The sequence below is a fragment of the Eptatretus burgeri genome, unplaced genomic scaffold, assembly GCF_056783735.1.
Source record: "Eptatretus burgeri isolate ZD-2024b unplaced genomic scaffold, Ebu_testis_v1 Ebu_testis_scaffold_143, whole genome shotgun sequence".
Taxonomy (NCBI): domain Eukaryota; kingdom Metazoa; phylum Chordata; class Myxini; order Myxiniformes; family Myxinidae; genus Eptatretus; species Eptatretus burgeri.
The window spans coordinates 12,501-27,500 of NW_028222093.1; the positions used below are offsets into that span (position 1 = coordinate 12,501).

At 33.0% G+C, this 15,000-nt stretch overlaps 1 long non-coding RNA gene across 1 annotated transcript in view; it reads right to left on the reverse strand.

The window, feature by feature from the left end:
* Positions 1 to 13,769: 13,769 nt before the first annotated feature.
* Positions 13,770 to 15,000, reverse strand: part of LOC147007478 (uncharacterized) — a 1,314-nt gene continuing 83 nt past the window's right edge. Inside the window, exons 1-3 of the long non-coding RNA XR_015054162.1 lie at positions 14,680 to 15,000; positions 14,425 to 14,583; positions 13,770 to 14,162 (exon numbers count right to left, since the gene is read on the reverse strand). The exon at positions 14,680 to 15,000 is cut by the window's right edge and continues 83 nt beyond it. This is a non-coding gene — a long non-coding RNA (uncharacterized LOC147007478). The remainder of the gene's footprint in view (positions 14,163 to 14,424; positions 14,584 to 14,679) is intronic.

Below are 15,000 nucleotides of genomic sequence, written 5' to 3' on the forward strand. Positions count from 1 at the left end.
ATTCTCCATTGTCTTTCCAAAGACAGCATTATTCATCAATTTATAGAATTCCCCTTCAAATTTTACTTTTGTATTTGTTCTCATATCTGTATTGAATTTAATATACTTTTTCATCCAAGGACTTTGTTTAAATTTTAAAACTCTATGAATTTTAGCTACTCTCAACCCAGCAGATAAATATTGTCTCAAGTTCCTTTGATGCAAAACATATCCCTCTTTATCATAGAATGTTGTTATTAACTTTTCTGTTGATTTGCCTTTAATATTAAAACTTTTATGATAATCACTGAACCATTCTTTCTTTGGGGTTTCTTTCTCACATGCAAAAGGAAGGTCTTTATGCTTATTATGAAGATCACTCGGGTACTTCAAATCAACTTCAAAATAATAACCTTCTTCTTTGCCATTCAATTTCTCTTGAGAAGAAATAACAATATTCATCAAAGCCTTTTCATAATCCTTTTCTTCCACCCACTCTAATTTACCATAAGGCAGAGATTGAGACATTGCCCATCCATACAAATTATTAGCATCAAAGTACATCAAATAATTACTATCTTTTTCACTCTCATAATTTGGAAGATATTTATTATTTGCTTTAGCATATCTTTTGAACATACTTGTGATATTCCACCTCTCTTAGACTTCTCAATCATCAAAAGCATATCTACATCACTGACTAAATCTATATCTTGTTTTGTCATTTTCAACATTGCACTCCAAGCTAAACCAGGAGCTGTGAAATAGTGGGCAGGATCTAATCCATAACAATTTTTATTATGACAGAGTGATCTAAAAGCTTCAAACACATCAGCTAACAATAAAACATCTGTTTTTAGATACAAATCATGATATTCTCCAAGGTTCTTTATCTTAAATAATTTCCAAATTTCTTGTGCGTGTTTATATTCCTTATCACTTATCTCTTCTTCATAAAGGTTATTATAGAAACTTTCTTTTGAAGGAAGTTGTGTTTCTTTAAATCTCATAAATGAATCCATATAACCATAAGGATAAATTCCCTTACTTGTAAGAATTTTCTCTTTACTTTGAATTTCATTCCTTGTTTCAATTTCCTCTCTAGTTAGAATTCCCTCTTTAATCAGAATTTCATCTATAATCAGAATTTCCTCTTTAGTTAGAATTTCATTCTTTGTTCGAATTTTCTGTATAATTAGAATTTCATCTTCAGTAAGAATTTCTTCATTCATTTCCTCATTAATTAGAATTTCCTCTTTACTTTGAATTCTCTCTTTAATCTGAATTTCCTCTTTAGTTAGAATTTCCTCTTTTGGAAAGAATGAATTAAGATTTGGAAAAGAGCCCGTGGAGCTTAGATTTGATGCGAGGTTGGCTAGTGGTGTTCCCATAAACTTGTAAGAATCAAGAAACCTTATACGAGTTATAGGTTTTGTGAATATCATTTTTGTAAATGAAATGTACTTTTGACTTGTGTTTGTTATGGCAGAAATATTCCCTGGTGTTTTTGAAAGTTCATTTATAAATAGATGTGTGTCATAGTTGGCGCTGTTGTGAAGAAAGACTGGAATAAAAGAAGGTAATTTATAATTAAGATTACAACAGGAATGAGCGGGACCTCTATATTTACCAGTAAGATGACAATGATCCCTAACTTTAGACTCCTCAATTTCCTCCTCACAAATATGACAGATATTGTTCTTTCTAAATTCTAATTTTTCTTCTATGGTTAATTTCATCGGTTCATTTGTTTCTTTCATTAATTTACTTAGTCTTATACAATCATTTTCTAATCGTTTTACAAACTCTTGTGAAGCATTTTTTCCACTATACTGTTCAAGTTTATTATACTTTTCTCCAACAGATGATTTGATATAATAACAGAAACCACAAGGAATATGTTTTTGATATTTATTTGTATATGGTTCTTTTGGATTAGGAGAAGCAGTATTTATCTTTTTAAGGATACATTCAAAATCAGCGTATATCACAAATGGGTGCATGATAGATTTATTATAATCTTCAAAAGAAATCTTTTCACCAGGTTTAGGCATTGTAATTACAGCTGATTTATGATTACTACAATATTTTGAATGTTGTTCTAATCGTTCTTTTGTATGAAATGAATTAAGACATCGCTTACAAGGATATATTTTGTTTGCTGTTCTGAATACCTGAGAAGAGATTAATCTTGATAAATTATTGATGTATGTGTAATGTGAATTATTTCCAACACTAAAATATAAAAGATCAATGTGTGTTTCTTCATTTTTATAGTTGTTTGAAATTTTTAATATTTGAACTTTGTTTGTATCCGTTAATCCATATACATTAATAGAAAGATTATTCTTTTTCTCAAATTTAGGAATATCTGTTAGTGGCATTGGGAAATTAAAATCTTTAATGTCCAAGGTATTCTCATATTTCATATATTGTTTTACTCTTTCTGAATTACATTTTGGTGGATGTAAGTGAGCAAGAACAGACCAGAGAAAACATTTATTATCATTATTCTTAATATTAACAACTGCCTTCTTTCGTTTTATTTCTTTTGGTAATTCAATATAAGAAGAAGCTTTAAGAGGGTTTGATTTTAGAATGTGTACATCTAAAAAGATGATTTTTTTAATATTGAATCCACTTCCTACCACTGTATTATCAACATCCTCCTCTTGTCTTGATAGTTCTTCATAAACCCCACTATTCAAAAAATCTTGAAATGATGTTATAAAATGAAGATCTGTCCTCATATAAGGAGTTTGTTCTTCATCTTGTCTTTTCATATTCATTTTCACTCCCATATAAAACTTTAAAGTTTTCATTTCTTTTAATGTTTTTTTAATAAATTTTTCAACATCAGGTTTCACTATTTCAATTGATTCAATTATTGATGATGGACCGGGTTCTCCAAATTGAAAAATCCTTATTTTTATATGCCCTTTAAATGCCCCATCAGTGTTTTCAATATAATAGTCTCTCTTTACTTTAAACTCATTTTTCTTGTGTTTTTGTGATTGAAGATGCCTATTATAACTACTCTTCAAAACATCCTTTGAGCAGGTATCACAATGTTTTCTTTCCAACTCAAGAGGGGATATTTTGTGAAATAGATTAAATGTGTGTTTGTTGGTTCGGAGGTGTTTTCTATAATGTTTATATTCGTGATTACAAACATCGCAGTATGTTGTATTCACCATATTTATATAATAAAACTTTGCTTAAACTAAAAATTTCTTGATGAAAATTTCGTTTATTTTACAGGTGAATCTGTGCTTAAACTAAAATTTTCTTGATGAAAATTTCGTTTATTTTACAGGTGAATCTGTGCTTAAACTAAAATTTTCTTGGTGAAAATTTCGTTTATTTTACAGGTGAATCTGTGCTTAAACTAAAATTTTCTTGATGAAAATTTCGTTTATTTTACAGGTGAATCTGTGCTTAAACTAAAATTTTCTTGATGAAAATTTCGTTTATTTTACAGGTGAATCTGTGCTTAAAACCATTTTATCCTCCAACTTTTTCACTTAATAAATACAATGTTTCAAGACACAAAAGACAAGTTTCAATCAATCTCTTCATTTGTTAAAGATGCTGAGAAATATGTCAAGGATGTAAAATTGAACAAAGATAAATATAACAACTATTGGATAAAAACAATTATGGTGGATATGATGAGTTCTTCAATTTACTTCAGTGGAAGGGCTTTTAGTATACCTGGAAGAACATCAATTAAGGTATCTCTAACAAAAGTTTCTCCTCTCCTTCTGGCAATATATTCAAAACTAGAAAAAGCAATGAAACAAGAAAAGGTATCAAAAAATAAAAACCTTATGGATGAAGCTTTAGAAAGAAAAGATAAGACCATCTGTAATATGCAAGGAGAAATTTGTATTTTTTTCAACAACCCTAAAGATATAAATCCTGATGAAATAAAGGATGTTAATATATCAGGTGAAATGACATTTCGTTCAATTGTAGTTAAGGATCATTTTAAAATTACCTTTAATATAAAAAATGTAGCAGTTGAATCTGTTAATGAAAAAATGTATATCGATATCGATGGTAATGTTTTTTCTACTAATTAAATGAGCCAATATTCAACTGAAGATTTTGAAGATTATGAGAGTGATTATGATACCGAGAGTTTGCATTCAAACGATAGTTATGACACCGAGAGTTTGTGTTCAAATGATAGTTATGAAAGTATAGATGATTCTGAAAGTATCGAAGATGATATCGAAGATGAATTTCAGTTTAAGTAAAGTTTTACTTTATAAATATGAATAGTTTACTCGATTTTGAGCCTCTTGAATTCCATGATTCTCCATATGACAAATTTGAGAATTGTCCTGCGTGTGAAAGACGGGGATTAAACACAGAGTCAAAAGCCTATAAACAATGTATATTCTGTGATTATCTTCTAATTAATGATAATCAAAAATATAAAAGGAAAATAATTCTTTTAGATTTACACCAAAAATGAATTACTTTACAAGATTGATTCGAGAAATGAATGTAAAGAACGAGGGTGAGAACACACCTTTCCTTACAAGGGAAGAAACTGAACGTATTAGAGAAATGTTCAAAGGATTGTTGTTATATCTTATTCATGGATGTGATTTTCAGGGAAATATCAACACAAGATATTGCATAAATAAAATAATGGATTATCTTGAAATTAAACCTGAACTTAGGATAAAATATAGAATTTCGAAAAAAGCCAAGAATAAATTAAATAACCTGTTTTCCAAATATATAAATGAATGATTTTTTACCTATTTGGGAAAATAAGATAAAATTTGACAACCATAAAAATCTCCCAAATTCATTAAGATGCCTCATAGTTGGTTCAAGTGGATGTGGAAAAACCTGCTTACTTTTAAAGATGCTCCTCACTCCCAACTTTTTAGATTATGATAATTTAATAATTTTCACAAAGTCGAGTTTTCAACCAGAGTATCAACTACTCTCACAAGGTTTTAATGCTGGTCTTCAAAAAGAAGATATAATCGGTTTATTTAAACTTCAAAAAACCTAAATGATTTTAACATTGAAGATATAATACAACTATTTTGTGATACACAGAGATGTAAAAAGAAATCAAAACCGATAACTTGTATTCTGAGTGATAATACGGATGATATACCGTCTCCCCAAGATTTGGATAAATCCAAAAAGAACCTCGTTATCTTTGATGATTGTGTTAATGAGAGAAACCAAACGGTAATGGACAGCTACTACACAAGAGGGAGACATTCTTCTTGTAATTGTATTTATCTTAGTCAATCGTACTTTCAGCTTCCTCGTCGTTCCATCAGAAACAATGCTAATACTTTTATTTTATTCAAGTTAAATTCAATAGATATAAACAATTTTTGGAGAGACAATTGTTCTACATTATGTAGTAAAAAGGAATTTGGGGATTACATGAAACACACGACTGAAAAATATAAATATATTGTTGTGAAACAAGATGAGATATTAAATGATATTTTTCAATAAATAAATGGATGCGAAAGAAAGAGCAAGAAGATTTAGGGAACATCAAGAGTTGGTTTCAAAAGTTGTAAAACAGCAGGAAGACATAAAGAAGAAACGCAGACAGAAACTAACGGGCGAAGAAGCATTTGAAAGAAAACAAGAGAAATTTTTTAAACCACTTTTAAAAACTTCCCAAGGAAAAATGAAAGATGTTTCCACATTTCCCACGGTAGAATATACTCCTAAAAAACTTCAAATGTTAAAAGATTTCAGTCAAATGACGGAGGAAGAATTAGAGCATTTAGGAGAATTAGAATATGATGATGAAGGTTTATTTCAACAACTGGAAGAGATTAATCGACTCCGTGATTATATTGTGAATGCTCTTCAAAACAATGAATATTCAGCGGATTCAAAAACCAAAGCAGGACTCATTCCAACAGAACAATCAGCAATATTTCATCTTGTTCAAGAAAAGGTATTGATATTTAATGATGAATTAAGGTTCTTGGGTTCTGCTCAACCCCCTGTTAAACTAACTCCAAGATTAATGTTTCTTCTCACAAAAGATGGAAGACAAGGTTCAACTGTGAGGGATGAATCAAAGTATATTGATAAACCATTGGATATGGAAAATAATGATGATAGAGTATATATTGATCTGCTGAACACTCTAAATTATAAGGTTATTCTTTCTGGTAAAAGTAGGAAGAATGAGAAGGAGAAACACATTATTCAGGCTTTAAGTATCCTTGGTTCAGGTGTTAGTTTTCTTCCAAATGACCCATTGCAATTAGTTAATAGACTGTTATTGTTGTTAGGCAGTAAGAAGGCTGGAAATAACAATTGTTTTAATGAAGCATCAGCCATTTTAGACCAGTTGATGAACATGAAAATAATTAATAAATATCAATATAAAGACATTTTATCTCATATTAAATAAGATGAGAAGCACAATCCTTAGTTTCAATTTCACAACAAGCGACCACACATCTTCATTCCCATACCCACTACAACTTGACACAACAAAAGAATATGAGGCATCTTTATTGTCCATGGAAACTTATAATACCTTATTTAATATAACCGAGAAAAATGACAAGTTTAGTTATAATCCAGGAAGTGGATACAAAACGATAACAGTCTCACCCGGAGCATATGAGATTTCTCAAATATCTTCCGAAATTGCTCGTCTTATGAAAGAACAGGGTGATGAACCAAAAAATATTGTTATAAACATTCAAAAACATACTTCAAAATCAACGATTAAAGTTAAAAATAACTACAAGGTTGATTTCACAATTGATAATTCATTTAGAGAGTTATTGGGTTTCTCCTCAAAAAAGATTGAAACTAATGGGACGTTTTACAGTGATAATGTCATTCAAATATCCTCAGGAATAAATTCGGTGTTAATTCACTGTGATTTGATTGATGGTGCTTATAATGATGGGAAAAAAACAAATACAATATTTTCATTCAGCGCATACTCAACCCCAATTGGTTATAAATTCAATATGGAACCCAAAAATTTGGTTTATCTACCTGTGTCAGGAAAAACCATACACAGAGTAAATTTTAGGATAACCGACCAAGATAATCGTGTGATTTCTTTTAATGGAGAAGTTATATCCATCAGAATTCACCTACGTGAAGTTTTCCAATAAATAAATACGATGGTTATTTTGAGGAAACACGAGTTGGGAAAATATAAAATAATTACAGGGGATGGGATGTTCCTTTCCCCATACTACAAGGGTGAAGGTATGTATCTTGGTAGAGGATACTATAAACCTAAGAGACAAAGGGGTGTTGGACATCAATTTAGAGGAGATGGGATAATTGATACTCTCATGGGTATTGGTTCAACTATTCTTAAACATAAAGATCTAATTGGTTCAACTGCTTCTGCTGTGGGAAATGTAGCAGGTGCCGTAAAGAGTATAAAAGATGCTCAGAAGGAATCTCATAAATTACAAGCAATAAAAGAAATTAAGAAAGGCAAAACTCAGTTGTCCCCCCAAGAACGACAGAAAATAATTCAAATACTTGGATCAGGGTTTCAAAAGTTTTAACATCTTTTTTTCCTAAATAAATACAAGTATGGAAGCAATTGATAGTATCTATGATTTGGATGATACTATTATTATCTCAAACTCCACTAAAAAGAAGATTACTTCAAGGTAAATGCAATAACTGGAACAGACTGGAATACGAATGGTACAAAAAGTTTTGAAATAAATAATCAACAAACCTATTTGAATCTCTCCGAAAGTTTCTTGTTGTGTAAATTTAAATTCACTAAGGCTGGGAATAACACAAACGCTACACTTGTAAATGATTTCTTCTGGAAAATGTTTGATAGTGTGCGTTTGTATATTGGAACACAAGAAGTTGAAGCGGTTGATTATGTCTCTGCTGTATCTGAAATGATAAAATTTACACTCTATACATTCAGTGATAGAATGGGAAAGGGGTCTGTCGAAGGTTTTATTCCTGATATGTCAACGGGAACAAACACAGACCCTGGGTATACTCAAAGGAAAGGAATGTATAATGATGATACAAAAGCAGAAAATAGTTTTACTGTGGCAGTTCCTCTTAAAGGTATATTTGGATTTTGTGATCATGATAAAGTTCTGTATGGCCTTAAAATTAGATTTCAACTACAAAGGAATGATAATGAAAATCGATTGCTTTTTGGTGTTGGTAGTGCTTTTGGTGATCAGAATAAATTTGTAATTGAGGAAATGAGTTGGTATATCAGTGAATATACTCCTAATCTTAAAACAGAAGAGATGTTGAATCGAAGACTTAACTCAAAGAAACCACTCAGTGTATCATACCTCAAAAGAAGATGTCAACACGTTAAACTCAATCAAACAACTTACACGTGGAATTTGGGTGTTCTGGAAGGAAAGCCACGATATCTGTGGATCATTTTTAAAAAGCCAGATGGTGATACTGCGACTGATAAGAATAATGCATTGAGTGATAATGCTAAGGTGAAACAACTTCGCGTTTCTCTAGATGGAACATTTTACCCACGAGATAGATTGGAAATTAATTGGGAAAAAATGATTTTGCTGAAGCATACAAGTCTTACCAAAAGGTGTGTGAAAGTAATGGAAATAAAGAACCTATTTTGGATATGACAGCATTTAAAAGTTTGTATACAATCTATGCGTTTGACCTGAGCGCTCAAAAGGAAACTATAAAGTCTAATCGAGTGGATACTTCCCTATACATTGAAAGAGGAGAGAGTGAAGAAGTTGATACATATTGTTTGCTTTTGGAAGAAACAGAATTGCAGATTAATACAGATAATGGTGTGATGATTAGTCTCACATAATTTTTTGTTAAATAAATGAGTGGCAAAGTACCAACTGGGGTATATGTTAATCAAATCAATCTTCATAAACTATCATCTTGTGTTCAAAATCAAAAGCCTTGTACGATTAACGTTAATACAATTCAGAGAAAAGGAGCAGTAAGAATTGATGTTTTTCTCACAAGAGAACAGGTTAAAATCTTGAATGACACTGGCTCACTTAAAATTAAAATGACAAAACCAATGTTGAAAAAATATTCAATAAGAGAGACGAGTGGAGGATTTCTCCCATTTCTAATTCCTTTATTTGCTGGTTTAAGTGCGGTTGGAGCATTGACGGGTGGTATTTCAACAGCGGTGAAAACTGCCAACGAAAGGAAGGCTCAACTCCAGGCTCAAAAAGAATTGGAAAGACATAACAAAGAGTTGGAGAAACAAATTAGTGGAAGTGGTGTAATTGTAGATTTTGCTGAAAAACTTGAAGGTCTGCCTGATAAAGCGAGATTGTTAGTTGGAGATATGCTTTCTTCTATAGCACAAGCAGGTGTAAAATTAACGAAAAGAGGTAATGGATTATATCTTTCTAATAAATAAATGAGCATTGATGAGTGGTTGAAAAAATTTGGAAAGAATACAACATCAAATTTACAACTTGTCAAATATTGTAAGAAATTAAAAATTCATAATGTGGTTATTTGTATGAGAGATGAATTAACAAATGTGCCGAAACATACAAAGAATATTATTATGAACTTAGAAGATAATAATGGGAACGGTTCTCATTGGGTTTGTATTTTTAATAGTCAAGACAAATATTATTTTGATAGTTTTGGTCTTCCACCACCTGTTGAAGTCATAAAATTCTTACAGAATGGTGTTTATCAAACATTTCAAGTCCAAGAATTAAATTCCAAGTGTTGTGGCCAATTATGCCTATATGTGTTATTTCAACTCAACAAAAATAAAAAATTTTATGATATTATTTTTAATCTAATATAAATGACTTATGTTGGTAAAGATGGTTCTATCTTTGGTTTATCTCAAGAACTGGATATTGATTTATCAAATTATTACACAAAGGCACAGGCTGAACGACATAAATATAATATAACCAAAAATATTAACATGAAAAATGCTTATAAATTAAAAAATTATCCAAGCCCGACTGACGCGAATGACTTGGTGAGATTAAGCGATTTATCACAATATATATCCTTAAATAAAACAGCTGTGTATTCCAAAGATACAGAAGTGTTGATATTATCTCCAGGTCATACAGAATTCACAGTTCGAATTAAAATAAATTTTTATAAAGAAGGGCGTATCGTTTGTATGAGAATAGAACAATGGGGTATGATATGAATGATTTAGGGTATAATTGGTCATTTAAAATTAACCTCGAAGACCTGGAACAATTAAATCAGTCTCGTAAGGAAGAATATTATCCACTTGGTATCGAGAATGAGTTTTGTGGGGCTACGATTAGTAAACAACAAATAAAAGAATTTAATAAGGGTAAATATAATAATGGTTTTGCCCTTGTTTATCTCATGAAAACAGAAAAAACAGGATTATATATAATAAGTAAGGAAATACAAAATGATTTAACTATGGGAAGATGGGGAGGTGTTTCGTGCCATAATATTATTCTAACATATATTTCTAATACATAAATGACAGCAAGAAGGCTTCAAGAAAATTATCATTTCTGTGTCCAAGCATACCTTCAAGAAAAGGGTATTCGGTATTTTAATAAATATGTTCTACAACATAAGAATGAGGTATTTTCAATAAAAGATTGGCATTATGCTGATGTTGATAAACCGACAACTTTAGATTTAATTAGAATGTTAAATAATGAAAAAATTATAAAGTTAAGAAAAGGTAAGGCTCTTTTAGAAATTCAAAAGAAATTTTATTGGTTTCCTGTTGTAAAAAAATTATTTTGGATACAGGAATAACAAGAAATCCTGATGAATATATGTATAATATTCTATGGGGTGTAAGCGATTCAAGGATAGTAAGGGATGGGGAAGGAGTTGAAGAAGAGAGGGAAGAGGAGGAAAAGGAGAAGAGGGAGAAGAAAGAGAAGGAGGAAAAAGAGAAGAGAGAGAAGGAGGAGAGGGAGAAGAGAGAGAGGGAGGAAAGAGAGAAGAGAGAGAGGGAGGAGAGAGAGAAGAGAGAGAGGGAGGAGAGGGAGAAGAAAGAGAAGGAGAGGGAGGAGAGGGAGAAGAAAGAGAAGGAGGAAAAAGAGAAGAGAGAGAAGGAGGAGAGGGAGGAAAGAGCGAGACAAAATAAATATCAAAATATGGAAACCAGTGAGATTAAAAAAAGATTAAGGGTATTACAGAAAATAACTCAACCCACCGAGGAGGAAAAGAAAGAATTGACAAGTCTATTTGCAATACTTTCGACAAGACTATTAGCATCGACAAGATATGGATTTTAATTCAAGTTTTTCATTTTTTTTTTCTTAAATAAATGGAGGAGAGAGTGAAGGCATTTCTAAGGATTCTTTATGTTTTAAAAATCAAGATTCAAATGTGCATGTTGGAAACTAAAAAGGTTTTTGCACTCTGCAGGAATTTTCTCATAAATAAATGAGTTATTGTCTCAAATGTAAAAAGAAAACTAATACTAAAAATATTTCATATATTAAAAGTAAAAATAACAGGGTTATACAAAAAGGTATATGTTCGGTGTGTGGTTCAAAAAAAATCAATTTATCTCCCAACACAAACTAGGAGGAGATATCCAAAAGTTTTTATCAGGAAGTAAATTTACAACTACTGGAATACCAGGGGAATTACATCTTCCAGGGTATTCTTTCTGTGGCCCAGGCACAAACTTGGATAAAAGATTAGATGAGGCAGACAATCCTAAATCCTGGAGTAAGCCTATCAATAGAGTTGATGAAGTGTGCATGAGACACGATATTGATTATGGGAATACCACAACGTTGGAAGAAAAGCATGAAGCCGATAGAGAAATGTTGTATAATTTGTCTCTGATACAAAATCCAACCTTGAGAGAAAAAGTTGATCGGTTCATTGTGAAGAAGATGATCAGTGCTAAATTGAAACTTGGACTTGGAAATTCAAAAAACTTATAGGCTCTAATGATGCCATTAAGACTGAAGAGCAATTAGCTGATGAATTACATAAACCAATATTCACAAAGTTTCAGAGAAGGAAAGTTTATTCCAAGGAAGTAGATTATATCTGGTCTGCTGATTTGATTGAACTCAATAATGATAAGGGGTACAAGTATGCTTTAACCGTTATTGATTTGAGGAGTAGATATGTGTGGGTTGTACCATTAAAAAACAAAACAGGTAATACTCTTATGTTAGCCTTTCAACAGATATTTAATAAAAGTAAGAGAAAACCTAAAAAATTGTGGACTGATGAGGGTAGGGAGTTTTATAACAAGACATTTATGAATTTTCTAAAAAATAACAGTATTACATTATACAGTACCTTTAATGAAGGGAAGGCAGTTGTTGTTGAACGTTTTAATCGTACCTTAAAAGAGAGACTATATAAAAAATTCACACAACTCGGTTCACAACAATGGTCATCTTTTATTCAAGATATTGTGGATAAGTACAATGACACGATTCACACGTCAACAAATATGAAACCATCAGAAACATTTACAAAATTAAAATATGAAAAAGAGATTAATGTCAGAAAACCTAAGTTCAAAGTTGGTGATATCGTAAGAATATATAGGTGGAAATCTCATTTTGAAAAAGGTTATACGAAAAGATGGACCAACGAGCTTTTTAAAATTGTTGATGTAATAGATACGGTTCCTTGGACTTATAAGATATATGATTTGGAAGGGGAAGAGATTTTAGGTTCATTTTATTCACAGGAATTACAAAAGACAAAGATAAATTGAAATTTTTTGACTCCGCCCCTTTTTGGCTCCACCCACACAAGCCCCCGCCCACACAAGCCCCGCCCACACAAACCCCACACAAACCCCACCACACACCCCCACAAGCTCCAATAAATTGAAATTTTTGACTCTGCCCCTTTTTGACTCCGCCCACACACGCCCCTCCCACCGAAGCCCTGCCCACACAAACCCCACACAAACCCCACACAAGCTCCACACAACCTCCACACAAAAACTCCACACAAGCTCCACACACACAAACCCCACACAAGCTCCACCCATATTCATCATATTCACATAATTAGTGATTAGTTAATTAGTTCCCCACACACACAACATGTTTATTTAATTAAAAATTATCCACCCATCCACACAAGCTCCACTCATCCACCCATCCCCCCATCTCTCCACCCATCCATTTATCCACATAAGCCTCATCCACATTCACCCCTCCCACACAAGCTCCACCCACATAAACCCCTGCCCATATAAACCCTGCCCACATAAACCCCTCCCACATAAGCCCTGCCTACACAAGCTCCACACAAAAACTCCACACACATAAACCCCTCCCACACAAGCTCCACCCACATAAACCCCCGCCCACACAAGCCCCACCCACACAAGCCCCACCCACACACACACACACCCCGCCCACACAAGTCCCTCCCACACACACCCCACCCACACAAGCCCCCACCGAAGCCCCGCCCACACAAGCCCCACCCCCCTCATCCCCCTGTGCGCCCCCACCTTTGACCCACCACCTCCCTCATCCCACCCCCCACCCTTCCCCACACACACACATGGGGAGGGGAGGGATGGGATGAGGGGGTGATGGGTCATTGGGGGAGCGCACCTACCCCCCCCTCCCCCTCCCCCCCCCCTTCCCCCCTTTACATCTCTTTTATTCTTTTCTTGTAATTCAGAATCAAGTAATTGTAAACAAAACAAATATAATTTATTAATATTGAAAATATTAAATATTCATTTGCGAGAATGTACAATCTTTCCCAGCAATCTTCTTCAGATGCCTTGTGATTTCGAAACTCAGACACCATATTCTGTTTTGAAACAAAAAGTGGATAATAATTAGGTTCTATAAAGATAATTACATGGTAATATGAATAAGCCTCGTTGACCACTGAATTAACACACCAGGAGCCTGTCATCCTTTCAAGGTCAATAAAATGAATTCCAGTGTACTGACAAAACCACGTCCAAACTAATGATGCAACCAACATAAGGCGACATTCTAAAGAGAGTGATATTAATAATAATTCAGAAATATTTACCTCCAGAAAATCATGTGTTGTACGAGTGATATTAATAATAATTCAGAAATATTTACCTCCAGAAAATCATGTGTTGTACGAGTGATATTAATAATAATTCAGAAATATTTACCTCCAGAAAATCATGTGTTGTACAAGATTGCTTCAACAGCTGATGTTGTGCGATAGTGCTGAAAAAAAAAAATAAGTCAAGGGTATAGATGAAGAGACAGACAGGGAAAGCAACACACACACACACACACACACACGCACACACACACACATACACACACACATAGACACACACATAGACACACACACACGTGCCTCACCATTGGTTTAATTCATTCGAGATCAGAGACCAGTCATTATAAATCATTGGCCTCTTCAATAAGAGCAGAGAGAGGTAGGTAGAAAGACAGACAGAGAGAGAGGCACACACACGTGTCTCACCATTGGTTTAATTCCTTCGAGATGAGAGGACGTGATAAGACTTCATGCCACTCATTGAAAATGTCTTTCAATTCTCTTCTAAAATCATTGATCTCTTCAATAAGAGTATTAATTTCATGAACCACGTCGTGATATGTGAACTCAATTTCTTCCAATGCCCTGTCAGGGAAAAAATATATATATATCAGAATTATCATGATTTAATTAATAATCATTTGCTTCATCGTTCAAAGAGAAAAGCATACACAAACTTACCAACTCTGTAGTGGGCTGTTGGCTTCATCGGAAGAAATATCGTCCATGCCTCAGTTGTAAAAATGAAAATCCTGTCTGGCAGAAACTTTGTCTGGCGAACCGCTTATAAAGCAACGATGAGGAAATTGCTTAATCATTGGGTGTGGGCACAGGAAATGACAAGCTTCTCTTAATGATCTCATCTGGCCACCGCCCGAGTTGCAAATCGTTTTTGGACATAAACCACGCCATAAAAGTTTTGATTCAAATGTTTTCAGTTCGTGTTCTGAGATAAAATATAAACACGAGACCTTGTCTCACAGAATAGTTCCTATTTTTTCA